Source organism: Equus quagga, chromosome 8, assembly GCF_021613505.1.
Source record: "Equus quagga isolate Etosha38 chromosome 8, UCLA_HA_Equagga_1.0, whole genome shotgun sequence".
Classification (NCBI taxonomy): Eukaryota; Metazoa; Chordata; class Mammalia; order Perissodactyla; family Equidae; genus Equus; species Equus quagga.
The window spans coordinates 13,019,209-13,038,427 of record NC_060274.1 but is presented as its reverse complement, the minus strand read 5'-3'; the positions used below and the strand labels follow the sequence as shown (position 1 = coordinate 13,038,427).

Below are 19,219 nucleotides of genomic sequence, written 5' to 3'. Positions count from 1 at the left end.
GACCCCATGGGTGTAATAATCTGGAATCCCAAGCTAGACTCAATCTATGAAAGGATGCTCTTTTATAGATTTCACAATAGCTGATTTTCATTTTGTAAGTGTGTTTCATTGTTTAGAGTCTTTATTCATTCCCATTCAATGAAGAAGTGACACCACTGTTTGAGGACCAATGCCACAGGTTAGTCAGAGAAATGAGTCATGTTGGGTTTGGTCCCTGGAAGTGATTGCCAGCAATACAGATGAATTTATTACTAGCACGTAAAATGACTTTTATTCTTTACCCCTTGTATTAGTTTCCTAGAGCTGTCATAACACAATACCACAAACTGAGTGGCTTCAAACAACAGAAACTTATTCTTGCACAGTTCTGGAGACTAGAGATCTGAAATCAAGGTGTTGGCAGGGCCATGATCTCTCTCAAACTGTAGAGGAGGACCCTTCCTCGCCTCTTCTAGCTCCTGCCTGTGGTCGGCAGCTCCTTGGCATTCTTTGGCATGCAGCTACATAACTCCAATCTCTGTCTTCATCATCACATGGCGTTCTTCCTGTGTGTCTCTGTTTTCTCAGGACTGTCTTCTTATAAGGACATCAGTCATATGGGATTAGGGCCATTATGACCTCATCTTCATTTAACTAACTACACCCACAACTACTCTAATTCCAAATAAGGTCACCGTCTGAAGTACTGGGGGTTAGGACTTCAGCATATCTTTTTTAGGGGGGAGGCACAATTCAACCAATAACACCCCTTACTATCTTTATTCTAATCCTCTTCTGCCAGTAAAGTTCTTGTATGCCAATCGAGTCTCTACATGGTAAGAAAATGGAATACGAGCAAAGGCAGAAGGTTCCATTGGTTTATAATGCTTTTGCTTTCTTCAAAGCATTTCCACTTAATCGCATTTGGTCCACACAACAAAGCGTACTGCTTATTTTTATCTCAGCTCCTATACATGAGACAAGTTAAGCGTGGAGAAGTTAAACGCCTTGGTTGGTAACACACAACTGTTTTATTCCACAGGCAGAACACTCAAGTCTCCTAACCTTTAGATCTATGCTACTCCCACTAATAAAGTCTGTTGTAAATTCTCATCAATACAGGTCCGTTGACACGCAACGTAGAAATTGAATGTTTTCAAATTAGATCCTGTATTGCTATAAAAGGGCAAGAGGAGGAATCCTGTGGTGATAAAACTGTTATGTATCTTGACCGCAGCTGTGGACTACCCAAGATGGTTCTGATAGCTGTGAACCCCACTGCCCCACCACACCTTGTTCCTGCTGGTTGGGAAGCACTCCTTACATAACATTACTGGGCTGCCCAAGAATTAGGCTACACTGACAACCACTTATGTGCAGTCATGTCAGAGCACGGGTAGTTCCCCGGAAAAAGAGAAAAATTCCTTTCCACTGTCTTGTCAATAACAAAATGGAACGGAATTTCACTCAAGGAGATTTCAAAGTAAAAGTGAATCTGCTCATACTCATCCTTTGTGTCCCAATTCTTGGCGTCAAATCACTATTGTATATAAGAAAATCTTTTTTACTTATATTTTTTCTGACCACCATCCCAATAAACATAGATTCTCTGTAGTTGGATTTACACTATGTCTGAATTATAATTTACCATTTATCACTCCAATTGATGGTATCTTTTAAATGGGTGCAGATAAAGAAGAAAATCCTTAATGCAAATGGAAACAATGTAATGTTGTGCAGCATGGTAATTAGGAGACAGCCTTGGAGACACACCAAGATCTGGGTTTGAATCCCGTCTCCGCCCCTGCCTAGCAGGGTGGTTTCAGACTGGGTACTTTACCTCTAGAAGCTTCAGTTTCATGGAGATAACAATAGTGCTGTTTCCCAGAATTGTTTTTGAGAGGTGACTGAAATTGTTCATGTAAATAACGAAAGTGCTAATTACAGTGCTTTTGGGACACAGCAAGTGTTTGACAATATGGGTTTTTATTCAGTGCTCTACCATGAAATATTCAGAAAATGTTACGGACTTTCTATTCAAAAGCCTACTGGGCTGCTATTTCTAGTTCAGTTCACATTCCATGCTGGGTAATATTTGGTTTTTCCTCCTGGGAATGAGGTTTGTCATCTGTCTGATTAGTTCCTTCATTTCTAACCTTAACCAGCTTTCGCTGACTATCTGGCCATTGTTCATTCAGACTTTTTTGAAAGTGCTCATCCACATTCTAGTAACTTGGGGGTGAGTTTAAGCAGGCTAACTTTTCGCCTTTCTACTGTTATTTCAACACCGGTGTCGGTTGGGGAGGCCTGCCTTTGCTCATATTCGTTCATCTTTTTGCCTCTTCGTCTGCCAACTCTCTCTCATCTGATCGTTCCTAAGACAAAGACAAGAGATTCGTCCCAATACCTACAAGCCAAAATACTCGATTTCTGTTGTCTCTGATAAGGGACTCCTCCACCCCGACAAGCTGGCTTTGTGAGATGGGAGGATCAAGATCCAACAACAGGAATTATTTCTTGACTTCACAAAAATGTTTTTTTGACCTCTCCTCACTTACATCAAGATGATAAAGATATGTCAACCTTCCCTAAAAAAATTAATTACTGTTATTCTGGGAAATCTAAATTTAATTTAGAACTATTAACTATTAAATTGAGAGTTGAACTTGCTAGACAGTCATCCAATTCAGGTTCGGAGGCAATTACAAATCATCCACAGAAAACAACCCATTTTTATGTGATTCTAGGAACTAATTAGACCAACTAGTCCCAGAGGGGATCTCGTTTGCTTGTTCTCATCCTCCAGCTGTTACATGATTTTGTACCAGTCCTCATCTCAAAGGGGATACCCCTACAAAGATTAAATAACATAAATTGTGTCATTTCTTAGATTGCAATGAACCACAAACCTTAGCACACTAAAGCTAAAAAATACTTTTATTTTGATGTGAAATTAAAAGAGGGTTAAGTTTTTGTTAATTTATTTTCATTCAATATTTATTTTGTTTTCAGATTACTAAATTAGTCCAAATATTCTCCAATAATGAAAAATTGCGGAAAAAAATGAAACATACAAAGACAAATATAACCATCAGCTATAAACCCACAATTCATAATTTACCTCGATCTTGCTTCCCTGCAGTATTTTTACATAGTTGAAAAAGTTGTCTTTGTGCTTTTTTGACTTGGTATTAAATCATGACAATATTTCCATAAACATAATTTTATTGATGGTATTTCTTTACATAGATATATCACCATGTGCTTAACCATCCTGATAACTAGGCTTATAATGCTTATTTTTAATAAAGTATACTTTAAAAGAATCTTGCTTATTTTATGAAATTTAGAAAATAGAAAAAAGCATAAAGAAGAAAAGATTAATTGGTGGGTAAATTTATGAGTGGCTGTGGTGATTCGAAAGCTGAAGAAAATATATCGATAACTACCATTTATTGAAAATCCATGATGTGTCAGGCACTGTGAAATCATATTTCTAAACCTCACACAACAACCCAAAAAGTTCAATCTATTATAATCACCACTTTACAGTTTCAGAGACCAAAAGAGATAGTAAGTGTTTGATACAAATTTTTAATAGATGCGTCTGATCCCAAAACTATTTTTCCTCCTGGCTATATCACACTGCCCTCCGCATCATCACTTGCAACGCCACCACCACCACCATTATCACCATCTCCTCTGCCACCACCTCCACCACCACCACTTCCAATGCTACTTCCACCATCACCTCCACCATCACCGTCACCATCGAGTCCAACACCCCCTCAACCACCTCCACCATCACCACTTCCAGTGCCACCTCCACCATCACCTCCGCTACCACCTCCACCATCACCTCCACTACCACCTCCACCATCACCTCCACCACCACCAATGCCACTACCTCCACCACCGCCTTCACCACCAGCTCCACCTGTACACTACCACCTCTACCTCTACCACCTACGCAACGTCCTCCCCCCCACCTTCACACCATATCCCACTCCTAGGGCTTCTTATCATCTCTTTTCTACATACCATTTCTTCTCTTCACACTTTCATATTCTCTTCCTCTCCTGCTTCACTCTGACCTCCTCCAACCTGCATTTCCTTAAGTACGTTGGTAACAGAGAGAAAGGAAAGACGACCCTACCCATAAACACTCAGTTTATGAACAACATTGAGCATTCGTTACTCAAGAAATGATTGCCAAGCACATAGTATGGAGCAGGCACTGCTCTGAGTGCTGGGAGTACAGTAATTCCCCCAACTGCAGCAATTTCCTCAACGCCATAAAGCTTATTGTGTAGGATTTTCTTCACTCACACACACCATTTGCTATGTCCAACTTTCTTGCAAATGGTCAACATGTGCTTTGGTTATAAGATCACACTGCCTAGCCTCCCAACAGGATGGAAAGCAGAAGTGAGCTGTTCAAGAAGGAGATGCAAGTCAAAAGGAAAGTCTCAAGCAATAGTCATGAAGTAATTTCTTATCTCTTACTGCAACAGCAAACTACCGCAGGAAAGAACTTCCTATTTCCATACTTAGATGATGTGTATTTGCTTAACGCAGCTTGCCTGCAATAATTCATACGTGGACCCTCTCCAGAAAAGACCTTTGATATATAAAGAAAGAGAGGAAAGAAAGGAAACTACAAAATAAAGAATGAATACGTCAACAAACACACAAACTGAAGTCCTTTTCCTCTTTATTTGCATGATGCGAGCAGAAAGAAACTCATGTTCTTTCGATTTTCTGCGTAAAATAAATAATTGTAGAGGAATCAGATTCTGTCTATGACTCTACAATGCCAAGGACAGTACTGGAAACACACAGGCGCCTACAGACTAATAAAGTCCACTGCTGTAGTCAAAGATGCCTTGGTGAGCTTTAACTCTGACTCCTACAATTAAATTTCTTTCACAATATACACAAGCAAAGAAAACACAATGCCCCAAATGCCCTTGGTAAAAACCTCTGAACCAAGATCACCAAAGTTCTCATTTTCATGCAGGGATATTTTGTCAAGCCTGTGACTATTGGCTAAAAGTAAAATCCCCTCCAGCTACGTACAAAAGGGGATTCTCCACAAAGAACACACTTTCTCCCCAGGGGATGGCCACAGAGTGTTTCTCCAAGTGAACTCCTCAGGACCCAAACAGGCGGAATTGTGCTTTTCTAAATCAAACCCATGGTCTGCAGTCCAAGCATCTATCAATACATCAATTTAAGAAACAGAAAAGCAGATGAGAACAACACAACTCTCTCCTTCGAAGCTCTAACAGAATTAAAGAGCTCCATTAGCCCTGGGTTTCACAGCAGCAGGTTTGTGAAGAGCTGAGCCAATATGATGTCTCAAGAGTCACATTTTAGGGCTCACTGTTCTGAAGATGGTGCCAGAGAATCTATTTCTTTTCCATCTTGATATGCCAACCAATGACTTCTCATACAGCAGCCAAGGAGTGATTTTACTTACATTCAATGAAATGAGAGTAAATCCAAGAGCTGGCTCTTTATCCCTGAATTCAGAAGACTCATGTTATTCTGAGGCAAAGGTTGAGGATTCCACTCTAAGCAGCCACTGCCCTGGAGGCTCAGTCTACACAGGACTTCCATGAGAAGCTGAGCAGAGAGTAAAGCTCTTTCGAAAGAAGAGGAAGTGTCATCTGTACTTCCCCAATCTTATTGTTCTTCCTTCTTATTGCTCTTGAACCCTTCTTTGATTCCAAAATCCAGGACACAATTCATGCAAAACAGGCACATGCCATCTGTCTGACTTCATTGATCATTAACCACGACCCACTGTGTTCATTTCCAGGACACGTGTACAAAACATCGCATGGTTTTGTTTTCCTGTTTGGGAGGCAAAGATGTTTATTTACAGGCACGGAGGGTGAAATCATCTGAAGAGCTGTTCTCAGTGTGTTTAGTTGAGATGCCACTCTTTTATCATCCACCTCTTTTAGGTTCAATCTTCTTTCAAATTTCCCTTTTTTTCCTCCTTTCCTACTAGTTCATAATACTAATACTAGTTCATAATAAGTAGAGGGTGCAGATAAATTTGTGAAAAGTCTTTTAGGATAAAAATAAGTCTTAGCCTGCCATTCTTTTGCAACACACATAATAGATTCTCTAACTTCAAAACTTTTCTTTCACATACCAGAAAAGGAAAATGACAGGCTGATAGTTAGAGATATTTGAACTCATCACCTATAAATTCCTGCCCTCCCACCTCTCCTTTTCCAGACCAGCATCTTGTTTCTTTATGCCTTCTTGGGAAAAGAACACAATTTCATCATTCTTATATCCTACTTTCAAAGAAAAGGAAAGAAATCATTAGAAATGGGCCCATGATCAATGCAGTTTTCCAAAATGTGGTCACTAGATCATTAGCATGTGTATTAGTTATTTATGGCTACATGGCAGATTACACCCAACACTTAGAGTCTTAAAACAACAAACACCTATTACCTCATAGTTTCTGTGTGTCGGGAATCTGGGCCCAGCTTAGCTGGGTTCTCTGGCCAAGAGGCCTCCCACAGGGTTACAGTCAGGGGTCAGCCAGGAATGTGGCCATCTCAAGGCTCTGTTGGAAAAGGAAATTCTTCCAAGTTCATGCACATAGTTGTTGGTAGGATTCACTTTCTCAAGGGCTATGGGACTGAGGGCCTCAGTTCAATGCTAGCTGTTGACCTGTAGCCACTCTTTGTTCCTTACCACATGGGTCTCTCCTTAGGGCAGCTCACAGCATGGCAGCTGGAACATAAGAGGGAAAAAGCAAGAGTGAAAGAGAATGAGAGTGAGGAGTCTGGCTCCTGGTTAAATCCTCTGTGTGAACGTTCAGGCCTACCCATGCATAATTACAAAGGCTTTCCCCCAGCAAAGCGTTTCCCTGTGGAAAGGCACCCTTCCCACACCAGACTTGGTGACAGCCAGTGCATGGCAGCCTCTGAGAGGAGCTATAGTCAAGGTCTCAAGGCCCCCTGGTCAGCCATGCTCTTTTGTATATTTACATTCCTCAGCTCCAGTGTCTTCGTTCCCAGGTCTATTTATCTGAGACCGCAGGCCAAGGTCCCCTTCAGGTACGTCTACTGAGATGTCCTTATGAAGGGACAAGAGAGAAACCTTGAAGACACTTTTCCCCACTACTCAGTCAGTACTGTTTTATTCTATTCTCCTACACACATACACACAACTCAGGGTCCATAAAACTGCCAGAGCCTTTTGTTAGAGGTTCCCTCAACATTGAGATGACCCCCCACATCCATCAAGTGCTGATCCACCTGACCCTCAACAAGTGCAACATTCCATGGGGAAAAGGAAACGGGAAGTCGGCGCTTCCTCCGGCTGTAGACTCTTGCTTATGCCCTCACAGTAAGTGACCAAAGGCTTAGCTCTTTCACTTTTGGCTTGTCGCTTTTATCAGCTGTGCTCAGTTGAGCTCCTGACATAAAGAGAGTGTGAGCAAGAAAGAAGTCACAATCACTTGAAACCTATTCTCAGAAGTGGTATCACATCCTTTTTGCCACATTCTGTTTGTTAGAAGCAAGTCATTTGGTCCAGCCTATACTCAAAAGGAGCAGAAGACACAAAGTATGCATTCCAAGAGGTGGTGATCATAGAGGACTGGCTCACAGGTTTAGACACAGTATATAATATTTTATCCAAACTCAAGTTGCCCCTGTCCAGTCAAATATTCACAAAAGGAAAGATTCATCTAAGAATAAAATCATAAATATAGTCATACCACTAAAAGAAAATCTGAGACTTTCATCCAGGCATTATACCAGCCTGCAGCCCACTCTAGTCATACCCGAGATCACATTGCTCAGACCTGAAAACCTGATGACCTCATCATTTCATCTCCATGAAACAGACAAATTAACACACAAGTAAAAACCTAAACTACCCTGAAAATCTAGCCTAGAATCTGGAAGATGGCTGAAGCCATTTCAAAAAAAAGAATAACTTTTCCCCTAACCACAAGCCCGGGCGAGCCTCACAGCAAGTCCAGAGTTGGACTTTTCTCAGTGGGTTTATATGGCCACCTCAAGCGTTCATCCCATTAGGATCAGAACTCCTGACACCTGGGCTTTCTCCTCTTGACACTCAATGAATCTGCTCCCTCCTAAGAATGACCAGGCAGGGCTTTACTGCCTGGAGCCCCCAACAGCCCCGCACACTACAAAAGCAGATCACTCTTTCCATCTTCCTTTGTAAGCATGAACTGCTTAAACCAGAACAAATAGAAGATCTGTTTCCTGAACTGCAACAACTGGGGATAAGAAGAAAGGGGCCATTCTTCCTAGAGAAGTAAATCATTCAGTTGACTTTAGATCTTCCTAATTTGAAGGTACGCTGATAACAGCTGACAGAAGCCAGTGTCACTTGACTGGCAATAGCTTAAGGGCAACATTTTCAAAAGCAAAGTGGAAATCCTCTGGGTGGCATGTTTTGTGTCTCTTGCTTTTTCAGAAATTTTTTAATTTACAGATTAAACATAGCCTCCATCCCAACATACCCCACACCGCCCAATCCAAATAAAAACTGTGTTAAAAATAAATAACCATGTTGGGGTAGCAGAGAAAGAGAGACTATATAACAAAGTTACTATCTGGTAAAAGATTTGCCTTTTGGGAACAGATAATAGTTTGAAAACTACTTCAGTTTCTGGTCTCAGACTTCCTCTCATTTTCCTTATATTCATTTCATGAAAAGATAAAAATTTCATTAAATCTGTGGAGGAATGAAAGGATTAAAAGAAGATGCTGTACATTTTGACCAGGAATAAAACGAAAATTCTCTCAGTGCCTTCTTGTTTGCGCAAACTTGTGTTTCTCAAAAGTGCTGCCTCATCTTATCCCCACATTGAGCTGTTCTCTAGTTCTCTGTGTTAGGTAGCATCTGAAAGTACTAGATGATATTAAAAAGTATTTAATGACATCAATGGCAGAGCCTTCTCATCAGGCTTTTAGATGCCATCATCAAAGATATCCCCAAAGGGCATGTAATTTATAGTTATGGGGCCCGGATTGGAGCCACTTAAATTCTCTGAGCATAGATCACCTGATTTAGTGAAGTGGAATAGTCCTCCAGGTGGCTGGACTTCCAGTTCAAGATGGACTGGTACAGATTCTTTTCGCCCCTTTCCCTCCCTCCCAAGACCCCATTAAAATGATAGGAAAATCATAGAAAATACATAAACCAACAATAACAAACGAAAAATTGGAGGAAGAGCATTAGAGCTTGAGAGATTTTGAGAAATCTCAAATTTTGATCTTGAGAGAAACCTCAATAGATTTCTGAAATAAGGGATGGTGGAGGATGGGATGAAGGAAGACGGGGGAACCACAGCTTCCCATTAGTAAGAGGGACACTACAGTGGAGAAACTGGCCATTTGTGATGCAGAATCCCTGAGAGGATCAGGACTCAAAAAGCCAAGAGAAGTTAGAAAATCCACTTAAGTGAAAGAGTTGAAAATAGGAAGATTAATTGAAAGTCTGTAAGAACATAGCCCTTCTCCCATACCCCTCTTTCAAATATCTCCATCAGCCCAGCCTTTACACAGCAAACATATAAAACGGCCAGCAGCCATTTCACCCCACCCTGAGCAATATTATGGAGGATTCTTCTCTAAACAAATGGAAATGGTGCAGAGAATACAGCTATTATATGTGCATGTTGGCACTCCACAGTGACCACATTCTGGTATGAGAGCATCATCCAGCATGTGCTGGAGCACAACATCATCTCCCTGTTGGGTAACCATGAAATGTAGAAAAGCGGGCAAAATGGCTTTCTAATAAGTATTTTTACAGGCATTCCTGAAGATACTGTATCCATAAAAAAGAACAGGATACTAAGGAAGATAAATAATCTGAGAACAAGAAAGAACCTTGGATAGTATGAATATGTTTGCCAAATAAAGATTTTCATGCAAGGCTTGAGTGATTAATTCAAGTAAATCTTTCAGGAAATATTCAATGACTTCATCAAAGAAATGACATAAAAGATTTCCCTTAAGTGAAGTCGATGAGTATTTAGATTAAAACTTCTCACTGAGTGCCCAGAATAAAGAATTTCAAGTTATTGTAAAATTCCCAAACACCAAAGACAACGAAAAAATCCTAAAATCTTCCAAATAGAGAAAACAAGTCACTTCCACAGGAACAAGGAACTGAAAGTTTCCAGATTTCTCTGGAAGTAGCATTGAGGGTTAGAAGACAAGTGAGCAAAACCTCCAAAGTTCTGCAGAACCTTAATTTCACGCTAGAGTTCCATATTCACTCATTCAGCAAATATTTTGGAGCACCGTTCTCCGCACTGCGGACACAGCAGGGAGTGAACAGCAAGGACGTGGGTCTGGCCCGAGCAGAGGAGAAGGGGTCAGAATGTTAAAGGAGAGCCATGCATAACTATGGTTAGGTCACATGGGGTCACAGTGAGAACTTGGGGTTTTGTCTCTGACCATCTAAACCAGGAGTCGGCAAACGTTTTCTGTAAAGGGTTACATAGTAAGTATTTAAATAGTAAATAGTCACAGTTCAACTATTCAACTGTGCCATCGTAGTGTGAAAGCAGCCCTAGACAATGAGAAAATGAATGAACAAGACTGTATTCCAATCAAACTTTATTTGTGGGCACTAGAATTTGAATTGCTTATCATTTTCATGTGTCACGACAAATTCTTTTTCTTTTGATTTTTTTTCATCCGTTTAAAAATGTAAGAAACTGTCCTAACCTATGAGCTATACAGAAAACGGCAGCAACTAGATTTTGCCTGTGGGGAGTCTCTTGCTGATCCTGAATTAAACTATCGATTAAGTATGAAGGTAGAATATGCCTATTTTCAGACACACAAGAGCTGAATCAGAAAGATGACCTCCCATACATCCTTTCTTAGGAAGTTGCTGGATGATGCACCCAAGCAAAAAAAGGGAATAAACCAGAAAATGGAAGAGAGAGAATCCAGGAAACAGAAGATTCATTCCAGGAGTACAGTGAATGGGTGAAATAAAGCAGCTGGCCTAGATGGCAAAGCATCAGACTAGAGCATGAGAGGAGAAGCTCGAAAGCAAAATATCTGGGAAAAATGGAGTAGGAGTGTCTGTACCTTGCTTGCACATATGGAGTAACCTAAGTGGACAGTAAAGGCAAAGCAAAAAAAAAAAAAAACTGAAAGTAATTAAGAACCACCAAAAATAAAAATAAAACAGTAGGAGAACTGAAATGTATTACTCTATATTATTTGCCTGTAAAATAAGTAGTAATTATATAGTCACACCAATGCAACTCTCAAGTGATTTTCAACTTTGATAATCAAGGTATGACGAAAACATGTAAAATTAGAAAAGACTGTGTAAATAAGCCTTGATCATATGAAAGTTAAAGTAGGCTTGGCTGTGTAATACAGTAGCCACTGACTATTGAAATTTAAATTTTAGTTCACTAAAATGAAATGAAATTTAAAAATTCACTTCCTCGGTCACACTAGCCACATTTCCAGTGCTCAATACCACTTGTGTCCAGTAGCTACCATATTGGACAGTGCAGATATGGAACATCCACTAACGCAGAAAGTTCCATTGGAGAGCACTGGAGAATTTGGGAAGTGGAAAGAGAGGTTTGAGATACTAAGGTGACTGTGTGAGGAGTCAGGAGATGCTGTATAGGTAGGCAAGAATCCAAAGTGGAAGCATATGGTCTGAAAAAGTCACCCTAGTAACTGACAGAAGCACTAAAAATAGAGATGTAATTATGATGGGAGGAAGACGGAGGTGAGAGTTGTCAAGTGAGCCAAACCCTCGTCTCTTGTTCCCTGAGGCCAATAGATAATGTCTGAAATTGACAAAAAAGAAGCCATGCACACGATGCATAGAAATCACAAGAAGGATTAAAAACAGAATTGCTGAGTGAGAAGCCTGTGATCTGGTTGAGAGGAGAGGGTTGCTGCAGCAGAAGCTGCTTTTCCTTTAGCATCCCTTGCCCAGATCACCCTAGCTCCCCGCCCTGAGCTGTCCATGCTTCAAGGTTTAGCCCACGAGTCACTTCCACAGGGGAGCATTCCCATCCTGCAGACTGAGTTACTCTCGCCTCTTTGCTCTTACAGTATTCTGTACACATCTCTAAACAAACTTTATCATATTTTTTATAATTATCTTTATAAGCACATGCCACACATGCCTTCTCAAGTCCCTGTCCTTGGAACGGCCCCATGCTTGGTTTAATGCTCTGACATAACCCTTTCAAAATTCTTAGTCATCTGTGAACAAGGGGCCCATGTTTTCATTTTGAACTGAGCCTTGCAAATTATGCAGCTGTCCTGTTCATAAGTTTGGCTCCTACCTGGGCTGCCAGGTCTTTAAAAGCAGGGATGGTTTATTTTTGAAATTTGTATCCCCATGAACGAGCATAGGGCCCTCAGTAGACGACCATTTGCCTAATGGATACTCATGTATATTTTACTTGTGAGGGCTATAATTTTATATGCAAGATCCAAGAACATAATCCACCTTTCAGAAAAGCTATGGTTTGTAGTATGCCAGGCGTCACTCTAACACCATCCCTATAACATCTCTGACTCTTTCTCTGATGCCTGAAATGCTGTAATTACAGTTTTATTCCTTTCTGTGTAAGGTATTTCCTTCTCTTGCACAGTCAGTTCCTTTGGGAGAGGTAGCCTGTAGACCTCATTAGTGAGCCTTAACCAATAGAAATTTGTCAGATCCCTTCAGTTCAGACAGAAGCCCCCTATCCTCAAGGCAGGTGAATCCTTTTAAGTTCACACTTTGAACTCGTAACACCCAGCTGTGTTACTCACTTGGGAGGATGTCAGTAAAACATGTATACAAATAACTCAAATAGCTTCCTGAGCCTCAGCCATTGCGAACGGTGAAGTGAAAATTTTACTGTTACACATGAAAATATATTAATACATAAGATCTTTTTGAAAAGTATACACTGTCTCTAACACATAGAGCATCATCTCTAATTTATGCCTGAAACATTTTCTTATCTTTTCCATTAATCAATATAAAAACCCTTACTTGCTTATTTACTATTCAATATATTAATGGAACATGTTTCCTGAGTTCAAGATACTGCGTAGAACCTGAGGGCTACGTAGCTGGGACAGGAGGAGAGCTCAGAGACCTAAGTAGACAAGGAGAACAGGAGGCGGGGTGGGATAGACGCCATGGGACTAGGAGAGGGCAGAGATAGAAGAAAATCTGACTGGATCTACTTGGGCCAGCTTCACAGAGGAGATGCCATATGCACTGATCCTTGAAGCACAGATGAAACATTGATGGGGAGACGGGGCAGCGGAAGACGATCTGTATAGTGAGAGAAGGTTCAGGAGATCAGCCAGTTGATCAGCTCGGTGGTGCTCACCAAGCCGGTCTAGCTCCCTAAGAGACATTTTGGAGACTTGTAGGGGCACTTTTTGTTAGCAGGGTTGAGAGTTGCTCCTGGCATTTAGTTTGGCGGGGGAGTGGGTTTCATGGCAAGAGGAGTTGGATGCACCTCAAACCAAAGGGCAACCCTGACAAAGAAGCGTGATCCTATGTCCTACACAACTTCAACAGTCATAAGTATGTATGGTAGATACGTTTTAGCTGCCCGAATCTAGAAACAAAGTATGTTTTGCATGAGTTTAATACACGTTGAAACATCATTACTTCCAAGTTCATCTTGTAAATTTATTTTTGGGGGGAATTGATGAAGAATTGCTCACCATTTCAGTAAACCACAGTGGCCTAGGAGCCTCGCTTGTGGAGTCAGTCTCGTACCCGCCCGTGTTAGCCGCGGTCACGTTCGCGGTCATCTGACGGATGTGAACAGAGTTAGTTAGGTGCTGCTTCAAAAGCCAATTTGTTTTTTGATCGGCACGTGAGCTAACATCTGTTGCCAATATTTCTTTTCCTTCTTTTTCTCCCCAAAGCCCCCCAGTACCTAGTTGTATATTCTAGCTGTAGGTCCTTCTAGTTCTGCTATATGGGGCGCCACCTCAGCGTGGCCTGATGAGCAGTGCCATGTCTGCACCCAGGATCTGAACCGACGAAACCCTGGGCTGCCGCAGCGGAGCGCGCAAACTCAACCACTCGGCCACAGTGCTGGCCCCCAAATGTTTGTTTAAAGCACCAACAACATTTAGTTGGATATTATCTACTTAGCTTAAATCAAAACTTACTGCTTATAGATTGGAGCAAAGTTCTGACAATTTCATTTGTTTTTCTAGTATGGTCATGCCTGAGCATTTCTATATTAAAATATGTATTATTTTATTGTAAACTACTTTTATTTCTCCTTAATATTTTATTTGGGACATTAAGAGTTTATAACAGAGAGCTCGTCGTGTGCCAGACATATTCTAAGAAGCATTCGATGCTCACAATAACTCCCTAAGGCAGGTATTATTGCTCCCATTTCAGAGATGAGGAAACCCAGACACAGAGAGGTCAAGGAACTTGCCCAAGGTCCCACGGCTAGCAAATGGCAGAGCCTGGATTCAAAGCTGGGCAAGCTGGCTCCAGGCCTCATGCCCTTAGTCAGATTACTGTACTGTGTTATATATATTTTAAATTTATATGTAGGCAAGCTATATTGTTTATGAATCTCATTTCAAGATAGTAAAAAGGATATTTCAACATCTATTTTTTAAAGAAAAGGGAAGCATTGAGTCTGATCAAGATGAGAATTATTAGAATAGCTGAAAATTGAAGCTAATGTGAAGGAGTAAGAAATGAGAAATAAGACTTAAAGGATGGCTGAGGGTTAGACCGAGGCACACCTTGACTGTCAAGCTGAGTGTGGAAGGAGTCATTTGGAAAGATCCAACCTCCTTGAATAAAAAGCATTCTGAATTAATTTACCGTCCTAACATTCCATCATTTTTCCATGCAGAAATCTTCTCCTTGTTAAAAGAAGCAAGATTCTCAAAGGCAGGGGTCTTTTTGTTTTTTTTTTTTACCTCTAAACCCCAAGATACACTGTCTGGCACATTGTGGTCAAGTAATGTTGCTTGAATTAATTATATTTTCCAGCATTAAAGGCTAGAATGCAAAAGTTTGTTTTTTCTGCCTCTCTTTCCACGCTCCAGCCCTGAGGCACTTAATTAGAAAAACCAACAGCTCCATTCTCATACCTTTGTGGTCTTCCTCTTAAAAAGCAAAGATCCCCATATTAGTCTCACCTAATGGGTTATTTTGTCACCTTAAGATACCCCTATGCCTAAGAATTCCAAAGTTTAGAATAGTCACTCCCTGTTCCAGTAAGAGATCGCAACGGGGAAATTTCAGCCTGGATTGCTTCTTAATAGCGACATGCTGACAGATCCCACGGAGTCCGCAATGTTGTTTGTTAAGAACCCTCTTTTACTACGTCTGAACCAAGTTTTAACCAATAATGACAGGAAGACCACCCCCACATCATGACACAACATCTTGACCATTTTTCCCTTCCTTGGTCTTGAGGACAGGACGGCCAAGATTTCATAGGTGAGGCCAGGACCCAACGAAGGCATACAAGCCCCAAGTCAGGCTGTAACTTGTTAGGGAAGCAGATCTTTGGCAAGTAGGGGTCTCATCTCTCACCCACAAAGGCTTTTCCCAAAGGATCCCTTCCAGCCACATGTAGCAGAGCTCTGCTAAGTATTTTCCCTACTTCCTACATTTCCAGATACGATTATGTCCATTATCCTGGCCCAGACAGAGGCTCAGCTTCACTGGATCTTCTAGATTATGAGTGCCATCAATCAGCAGACACCTGGGGAAACCATAAAGATGAATCATGGTGGAGACGAGATAAGACACTCTCACAAAGTGGATGATCAAAGAATTGGAAACACAAGCAATGGAGCAGGTGCTGGAAATATTTTTTAAAACATATCTGCAATAAGGTTTCCAGTATAAAATATTTTATGCTGACTGAATTATCAAGATATTACTAGAAACTAGGGTTGGTATAGCATGAAGTCAGAAGTGTCGTAGAACAAGATTCATCTAAAGGTAAGCAGTTATTGAAAGTGACTTCAACATCTACAGGTCCAGAAACTTACTGCATTATAAATTGAAATTCTTCTATAATTACAATTCTCTCTCCACTGAAAATTCTTAGAAGCCCGGGTCAGTATCTTGTTCATTGATATATTTCACAATGCTTAGCACATAGTAGGCACTCCACAAATATTTGTTTAAAAAGTGAAAGATGAAAGAAGTGAAGAAATAACCTAAATGGGTGTTTAGTTTCCTATTGCTCTTATAACAAATTACCACAAACTTGGTGGCTTAAAGAGTCACAGATTTATTATCTTACTGTTCTGGAAGTCAAAAGTCCAAAATGGGTTGCCAAGGCTGTGTTCCTTCTGGAGCCCATGCCCTTCTACCAACTCTGCCACCTCACTCTACCTTCAGGCCATGTCCTTGCCCTTACCAGCCAATCTCCTCACCTCCAGGTGGGTCTCTCCTAGCCATCCTCGATGATTCTGAGCGATCTTGCCAACATGCAAACCTGTCACTCCCCAGGAGCTACACATAGTGCCTCAGGAAATATTGCTGAAATATCTGTTGAACAGAACTAGTGATAGTAGATATTGATTTGGGAAGAAAAAGTTATTCATAACATGGCTCCTATAACCTGGGATCTGCTACTTGAGTCCTTACTTGTGAGGGATTACTCTGACTGGATCTCACCTGTTTCTACGATGTGTTCGGTTTTGTAAGAAAGCCCATGAGTCTGGGCGATTAGGTCATGTATAATCCACAGGAGGCCCGTTTGTAACATCAGATTTCTAAGATTCAGAGGGTAAATCACAGGGGTTTGTGACTGACTCCTCAGCTTGGACCAAACATCACTGCCACCCAGTGGCAGATGTTGTCATTGGAATGACAAGCACAGGGACACAGCAGCCTCCTTCATTTTCTGTTACAGCCTTAGATATATAAAGAAGACCATGAAATGTATCTCAAACTTTCATTGGCCCAGTGAGAGCTGAGATTCAGAACAGCAATTGTCAGGATTTTTATGTCAAAGCAGGAAAAAAGAAATAAAAATACGTGTGAACATCACCATAGAAATCAGTTATTTTTACTTGTAGTTTCTGTTCCATGTTCAACATTACAAAACACAATAACACCTTATTTACTTGATATTAAAGGGACTATGACGATGTGGATGGTTATTTTCAAGGTAACTCAAGCTTATGTCCTTAAGAATTAAAATTTATTTTTACAATTTAACCATATGGAAGGGACATGCATAGATGCCTCCTTGCAGTAGAAATTAGAACCAAATGATGTACCTGTTTGTCTTGGTGCAGCCGTGGAAGGCCAGTAGCCGCTGAAAGAGCTGGCTCCTGCTGTGTCACAATGTAAATTCACCACTGTCCAGGGTCAGCCCATCCTTGCAGGAACAGACACTCCATTTTGTCCCAGTCTTGGGGTTTCTTGACCACAGGGATTCCACCTTCTCCTAACCAAGTCACACACAAAAGCCTGAAAGTAGATGTATTCATTTGATATAAGAAATGTAACACATTATATGTTGATAGTAGCCTGACGACTTTTTTCTATACCTGTATCAGGAGTTGGGGGCAGGAGCAGGAGGAAAGAGGAGGGGAACACACAGATGCCTCCTAACAGAGAGAAGCGGACCTGGGTTCTGACGGCATTTTTGCTCCTGGTCTAGTTCGTATAGCTTAGCAATATGCCTCTTTTTTTCTGAGGTACATTACGTGACTCTCTGCTCCTTGAGAACAAATAAAGGTGTTTTGATTTTTTTTTTTTTATTTCTGTTTTTAAGTTTGGTGCATTTGAGCAATTTTTTTGTTATTGTTTAAAGTTTGGTAATCATTTCTAGTTTTATTAGAAAACAGTAAGAGAATGTCAACTGAATAATTTATGCTTTGCAAAATAGATTTACATATTCTTATTGTCCATGTACATGATTAATTATTGTAAATGTTCAATGAGCACCTTAAAAAAGGTGAATTCTCTGTGTTGTAAGTAATTTGTATCTATTAATTCAACTTTTAAATTATGTCACTGCTCTTAACTAAATCCTTATTGACTCGGTCTACTCGATCTGTCAAAGACTGACAGAGGGAGCTGTGTTAACTCCCATGGCGTTTGGGTATCTGTCAACATCGCTTTGATTTTCCAATAGAAGCTGCATTGCATGTTTTAAGTCCATGTACTTGGGCTCATGCAGGTTTTCATTATTGCATCTTCCTTGTAGATTGTACATCTTTTCTAAAATGACACTCTATCTCATCTAATGCTTTTGCCTTGAAATTCATCTTATCTGAAACTAATATTGCTGCTTATTTTCTTTTGTTTTCATGACTAATCTTTGCCCATCTTTTTTTTAATACTTCTACAGAATTATATTTTTGACCTTTTTTCCTTGTTTGTAGTATATAGTTCAGTACTTTATAAAAACATACTTTACCAGCCCTGGTGGTCTAGTGGTTAAGATTCCACGCTCTCACCACTGGGTCCCAGGTTCATTTCCAGTCAGGGAACCGCATCACTGTCTGTCAGTTGTCATACTGTGGCAGTTGCATGTTACTGTGATGCTGAAAGCTCTGCCACCAGGATTTTAAATACCAGCAGGGTCACTCATGGGGTCAGGTTTCAGTGGAACTTCCAGACTAAGACAGACCAGGAAGAAGGACCTGGCCACCCACCTCGAAAGAAGTAGCCATGAAAGCCCTATGAATAGCAGCAGAGCATTGTCTGATACAGCACTGAAAGGTGAGAGGATGGTGCATACAGACCGGGCAGGATTCCTCTCTGCTGTACACAGGGACACTAGCAGTTGGAATCCATTCAACAACAAAAAAACATACTTTAAGGCTTTGTACCTACTTGTGTTTGTTAAAACTGCTGTATTTGCTCTTCTCTCAGCTTCTTCTATGCTGTCTGCTTATTTGTGCTCCATTGGCATTCCAGACTGCAGAGCAAGAGCATGTGGCTAGTCCTAAGCCAATCAGAGAAGTCCATGTGATCTGAGCTAGTCCAATCACTGTGATCCCAGCATGTGTCCAGGAGCTCTGGGGAAGAGAATCTCTTTCATGACGAACTTAAACTTGTCAAGATGTGTGATTAGAGCTGCTATGGCCACCTTGCTGGACTAAGAATGAAATTAACACAATAGAAAAAGTAGTTGAGAGGTAGAAAGAAACAAGAGTCCCAGAGGCTTTGTTCAAACCCTTGAATTCAGCTGTACTTGAAG

At 40.8% G+C, this 19,219-nt stretch overlaps 1 protein-coding gene across 4 annotated transcripts in view; it reads right to left on the bottom strand.

Moving 5' to 3' along the window:
• Positions 1-13,749, bottom strand: part of IPCEF1 (interaction protein for cytohesin exchange factors 1) — a 176,583-nt gene extending 162,834 nt beyond the window's left edge. For 3 of the 4 annotated variants that reach the window (XM_046669268.1, XM_046669271.1, XM_046669272.1), the window contains exon 1: positions 5,462-5,861. The gene's annotated coding sequence lies outside the window, so the exon portion shown is untranslated. Of the gene's footprint in view, positions 1-5,461; positions 5,862-13,721 lie in introns of those variants that run through there. The other variant, XM_046669269.1, reaches the window with a different exon arrangement.
• Positions 13,750-19,219: the final 5,470 nt, after the last annotated feature.